Raw genomic sequence first — 6620 nt, forward strand, 5'->3', positions numbered from 1 at the left:
GTTTTTTAAATTGTACAAAAACACCGTCACGTGAAAACAGTAAATGACCTTCTAGGAGTCGGTTGTATCCTTCTACAATATATATGAAAAATTTCACACCCAAATTCCAGAATAAGAGCTCATTTTCCTTGCCTCTTTTAGAAGTGTCAAACCCTCTACTTCCCCTTCTGCCCAGCAAATATTATTACTAGATTTGAAGTGCTGTGCTATCCCTGTAAGTTTTCCTACACCATGCCCATTCCTCTTAAGTTGTTTTCCTTTCCTTAAAAATTTTTGTTAATCACATGGATTGTACCATCTGTTTGCTGCAAGGAGTCTGATTGTTGTATTTTCTCATCCTTCAGTTCTTATCTTAAATATAACTTTCTCATCAAGTATTTTCCCAACCATTCTGTTGGTACCATTTTTTTTCTCTCATGGTGTTTGATTCATTTTTGTCACATTTATCCAAATTAGTAGTTATGTATTTATCTGTTCATTTACCAATAAGTCCCCTTGGTTCCAAACATAGTGCCTGCCACATAATAGGTACTACATAAGTATTCATAGTAAAACCATATAGGAAGGTAAATTCACCCAGCCCCCATTCCTAAACAAGGTGAGGTTAAGTTCTTACCTTGAAGGGGTAAATGGAAATGGATGAGGATGACATATAAGGCTAGTCACAGGGAATGAATAAGAAATCCTGTCTCACAAAAGGTGTCTCTTGACCTTCTCCCAGTGTATTTTTCTCCCAGACTGTTCTTCTTGGAAAAGTCAAAAGAATGGTCACCAAACAACTACAAAATTGCTAAAATCACTGCTACTGTCCCAGATGTTCCATGTCAGCCCAAGAACAGACATTAATTCCATCGGTATTTAAGCTAGTATGCACATCTGATACCAGGTAATGCTAGGGCACAGTTGGGGTCAAAATTCTTAGTAGGAATTTTTCTTGTCTCCTGTACCCTAATGGGTTTTCACAGAAATTCTTAGCATTTTGGCAAAAGACATACACAGTTTTCCATTTGTCCTGCCCACAGACAAGATACTGCAACAAAACACATTGATAAGAAGTGCTTATAAAGTGCTAATATTATTATCTTGGTAATTAGTAGCTATTTTATATATGCATACACGTACTGTTCTCTTATGTTTAGTTTTCTTTAACTAATATCCAACATTATAAAACTTTGTTTTTTGCCCTTTGAGAATTTCTAAACACAAATTGAGTTAAAAGATTGTTTCAGAATCTGCTTCCTCAAAAGGCATTATAACATTTCTTATGTCAAGAAAGGATCCTACTAGTCTTTTAGTTGCTGTGTCTGGGATTAACAGTTAAGAAACCAGGAAGGAGATGGCTAGCATACCGGAGATCTTTGCACATACCACAATACCCTTTATCCTGTCTGTGAGCGGGCAGGGGAGGATCCTTTAGCTTCTGGGCCGCTGAGGGGTGCACACTATAGACTGGCCCTGGAGATCTGGCCATTATACTCTGCAGTCTCCATCTTGAGGATGTAGGGGATTATGCTGTCTATTGAAACAATGCCAATGAGACCAGCAAAAAATTTCTGTGATATTAGAGCTCATCAGCCTGAGTGCTGGCAGGCAGACGAGAATTCGGGCTAATCAGTAGGTATCTTCTGAGTAGGTTTTCTGAACATAGATTTTCTTAATCTGGTTTGTGCTGGTCAAACCTGGATGACTGGAACTAAAGAGCACAATGGCCTTCAGGTAGGCATACTCATAGCCTTCGATGTCCAGCTTTGCCATGCTGTTGCAGAACTGCAGCTTCCAGATGTGCTCCATCACTTGCTTTATCCGGTTGCTGGAAAGCTTATATTCTTGGATGCTGTGCTGCAGGTGGTTGACAATGGCTGCCAGCATGATGGAGAGACTGAAGAGTTCGTTCCAGCATGCCTGCACCGGGCTGGTGTTGCAGTCTTGTCCCAGAGCCTGAAAGGAGGGGATTGCCCTGGCCCAGGGCATGGCGAGGAAAAGCAGGCAGGACGCAGACTCGAAGATGTAGTGCACTTTGAGGTACTCCGGCATTGGGTTGGGCATTGTGAGCTTAAATGTGACGTGAGTGTCTGAAAGGAGGGGCCTTTGACCTTAATGATGGGTGTGGCCTGGTCTCTGCTGATGACATGGATGCCCCCTCCTCCACTGGCATCTATCGCATCTGCCAGGTTGGGGGGCTAGGAGCTGTCTGTGGTATTAATTACTTTAGCTAAGGAATCTGATGCCTGAGTAATCTCACTTGCATACTGGTCCTCTGGCTGCATTTCCGAAGCATCACCATTGTTGAGGGATTCAGTCAGATTGGCAAGGGAGGTCACTACATTTGCCAGTGTGCCCAGAGCTCCCTGGCTTGTTTCAGCCTTGGAGTCCGTGGTCAGGAGAACTGTGTCATCCTCATTTATCAAAGGCTGCTGGGTGTTCACAAGCATCCCTGGAACAAGAAGACCTGTTTGTCTTGCTCCATCTTTATCTGCCACAAACGTGGGAGTGGCTATCAGAGGACTTCTCAGGTCCTTTCGGATATAGATTTTCTCAGTGCAAGCAGCACAATTGCATGATTTCTCCCGTTGCACATCAAAAACCTTCCATTCACTCTGCACAGATTCCATGTTCGTGCCCGTCTCCAAGCACTTCTTCAGCCGGCAGAACTGGCAGCAGTTACGGTGGTGTTCGTTGATGACGCAGTCCTGGTCGCTCCGGCAGCTGTATGTCAGATACTTCTTTACATTTCTTTGGAAGGACCCTTTGCAACTTTCACAACCGACAGCCCCATAGTGACGGCCAGAGGCTTTGTCACCACACACCACACAGTACTCTACCACTTGGGGCCGCTGGACATCAGCCTTCCCCAGCAAACACTCCACAGAAGCAGAGTCCGTGACTATCTGTATCCTGACAGGAACAAGGTTGTCCGAGGTGGTAAATACAAGTTGCTTCGCACTGGATGTCTCTGGGGAAGCCAGGATCACCTTCCCAGTTTCAGCTCCATCTGGGCTGGTCAGGATGAACTGCTGTTTGGGGGACCCAGAGGCGTCCACTGTGGTCACTGGATCATCTGTCCTGTCTGCTGGTCTGTCACAATCTGAATGTGCTGAAGTAAGGCTACCGCAGAGTCAGTGGAGATTATCTGGATACTCGGGGAGGGGCTGGTCATCCCTGGAGATGCCGGCCGAGAAGTCTGTGTAAGTGGTACCTCAGCCACCTGTTGGGACCCCACTCTGTGCTGAACCAGCCTCTGGATATTTGTAGCCATGGTGAAGCAAGATCATTAGAGAACAATTCTTGATCTCACTGTTGGTTTTCTGCCTCCAAAGCAGCTTCAGGCATCATCAATAGCAGCTTTGGAAGCCTGCTTAAAAATGAACAAGGAGGAACATACACCGTCTGAGAGCAGCTCGTACTGCCACCGCAGTCATAGGCAGTCCTTGGGATTTGTCGCCAAAGCAGCCTCCAAGCATGTGCCGTGCCTGCGGCGGGCCGCCCCGGCGCCGAAGGCAAGACGCAGGGAGGCCAGACTCCTGGCGTTGGCGGATGATGGGAGCCCCGGGGCCGCGGTCTCGCGGGGCAACGGGCTAGAGACAAGACACCAAGGTGGGAGCCGGGGAGGTGGGGGTGGGCCCAGAGGCGCCGCCCTTTAGTAGGTTTTCTTAGACCATAATCACTCCTGGTCATATTATTAAATTTGCAATAATGCTATCTCGCTTTTATAAGACTGGATTTTCTGGGTCCTACTTACTGCATTATAATGAGATTTTATTATATTGTGTGAATGAATGAATGAACTCAAGTTTATCAGCATTTCTCCTATTTGAAAGACAACAAAAACTTATGGTTAATGTAATAAATGGGAAATAATGAAAAGGATTTAATTTTTTAAGGACTGAATTTAAACTGTTTTGAGGGAAATAAAGTAATTTAACTTTGTAAATAGAAAATTGTTAACTTATCAAAATGTTTTAAATGATCTACTTTTTTCTTAGGAGAAATTATGTTCAACATACTGGGAATTAGATGTTCTAGGAAATTCAACAACTGTTCCTATTTTTGCACATGTCTCTGTAGCATTTAAAAAGTAGGCTTAGATCCATTAAATCATTCAAGCATAAAGCCCTCATATGGTGAGCCTACTTATATGATAAGTAGACTCAATCAACATTTATTCTAGCCCTGTTTTCTCTTATTTCCTATATTTTAAAGCTAAAAACTGCTCTTTCTATACCACCTTGCACCTAACAAAGGTCATATGGCAATCTAGTCAAGGAAAGTATATAGAAGATAGGGATTTCAGAAAAGTGTTTGTTTCATGATATAGTGTCCTTCTTTTTCTCTTCCATTACTCTTTTTCCTGACTGGGATGTAGCCATGAAGAATGGAGACATTACAGCAGTGTTATTTCAATGATGAAGAAGTCATTAGACTTTGGTTTGAAATCTTTGAGATCCTGAACCAAGGCCAACAACTGCCAACTCCTTGGCATCTTGTCACATGGGAATAAAATACATCTCATGTTTATTTAAGCTTCACTTTAGTAGAATATCAGGGTATAGTTTTCTATGAAGAGAATAGAAAGATACTTTGCCTTTTGTGATGCTTATAGCCAAACACAATTAATACATGATACAGAGATGCAGGAATATTACTTAACAGAAAAGTTAACTGAAATTCAGCATCACCTGCACACATTTACATATATATAATAAGAGATACAGCCTGGACGTAAAGCAGGATTTTAGGGGGAAAAAACTATCCCCATTACTAGGAGTTTATAATCTAGGGGATAAACAAGATTTCCATTAAAACCAATACTTTGAATAATGTGATAATTTATTAGGCTGGGTGGCTTAATATTATAAACCACTAACCTTTTTTGAGTAGTAATGTGTCAGTCACTTTTCTAGCCACATTAACTCTTTTCATTCTTAGCATAACTCTATAAAATAGGTGGTATATCATGCACATTTTTCAGGGGAGAAAACAGCATATGAAAAGTTATGAATTTTTAAGTAACTTGTTCTAAGGAACACAGCCAATAAGTAACAGAACTGGTTGGATTCAGGCAGTCTGGCTCCAGCAATTATGCTTGCAGCCATTACTTCACACTATTTATCATTGGTCTGTTTGTGTCAGTCTTAATGAGATAGGTACTTCATCCTAATTTTAGGGTAGCATATTTAAAACTTAAAGAGTTAAAAACAGTTCTCAGATGCAATAAAGAAAAAATATATCATATAGCATTTGGTATGTGCTAGACACTGTCCCAAGTAATTTACATATATTAACCCTCATAGCATATATATAACATATATATAATCCTCATAGCAAAATAATCTGATAAGGCTGGAACTAGTTATTATCTCTATTTATATAAGAGAAAATTGAATCTGAAAAAATCTAAGACAAAGTGGTACAGCTAGTAAGTGGTGCCTATGGGATTCTAGCTCAGGAAATCTGGCTCTAGCATTTGGCTCTTAAGCATCTCAATAATAAAGCACATAACCTTCCACTCACTGTACAAACATTAAAGTTTAGTTAAATTCATAGCAAAGACACAGAATATTTACTAAAAAGCCATGGAAAGCTTGATAGAAGGGGAAATTTGGTTCAAATGATCTTTGAAGGGAGAAGAAAGTAAGTAACAATAGCTATGAAATTGAGGTTTAGAAGCTATTTATGAAAAAATGAAGAAAAATATGGGAATAATTCCAGAATATCAAAATCAAGTAGAAGTGAGATGAATTCATTGAGATCAGTTGTATTTTTAAAAGCAGCTGATTAACTCTAATTTCTGAATTTGAGAACTTTTTAAAAATTCAAAGCTAACTTGTTCTACTTTCACCCACCAATACTTGTTCACTTCAATTTTTGACTTTTATCCACTTATTCAGTTTAATTTCATGATAATTTTTGTTCTGTTGGCAACTCTCAGGTCACAGGAAAATAATGTTTAAAAGCTATGGTTCCTGCCTTCAAGCAAACTACAATCTTTCAAATATTTGTACCATTTAACTGTCATAATTTAACTGTCATGCTGAGCATACGTCTTTCAATTTTTGGATCTGATTTCAAGACATTATTAAACAGTTCAACAAATCAAAAAACTACAAAAGCTTTCATTCAAGAAATATTAGTGAGGGCTTACTATATATCAGACACTATGCAAAATGGTGATAATACGGTAATAAAAAATTCAAACTTTATCTCCATACTTGCAAAGCTTATAGATTAAGAGAATTAACACAACTCTTTTATGAGTGCTAGAGACTAAAGAAATAGAGGATGAAAGGAATATGGGAGGAGCCATGGAAAGGGATTTTGTAACCAACAGAGTTTGTTCAACTTCTGGGTCAACAGCTTCTAAAAATGGGGAGGTGCATAAGGTGAAAGAGCCAGATGAAAGGGGAAAGCAGAGACCAATCACAACACTTGTAACCCAGTAAGTTTTGTACTTTGAGAAAGGTAAGATATCCAGATAAATCTGAAACAAACAAGAGTCAGTGCATAGAAGAGATAACTAAAATGCACACTGTATCTTTGATTCAGAGATAGTAATTTTTTTGGAAGTGACAGCATAGGTGTTCCAGCTATGCCCTACCAAGTAAAAGTAGATTTTTTCTTGG

General features: G+C 40.1%; 1 pseudogene; it reads right to left on the reverse strand.

Moving 5' to 3' along the window:
• Window positions 1-1292: 1292 nt before the first annotated feature.
• LOC108390918 (nuclear receptor subfamily 2 group C member 2 pseudogene) lies at window positions 1293-3583 on the reverse strand (annotated as a pseudogene).
• Between the last annotated feature and the right edge of the window lie 3037 nt (window positions 3584-6620).

The sequence above is a fragment of the Manis javanica genome, chromosome 6, assembly GCF_040802235.1.
Source record: "Manis javanica isolate MJ-LG chromosome 6, MJ_LKY, whole genome shotgun sequence".
NCBI lineage: Eukaryota > Metazoa > Chordata > Mammalia > Pholidota > Manidae > Manis > Manis javanica.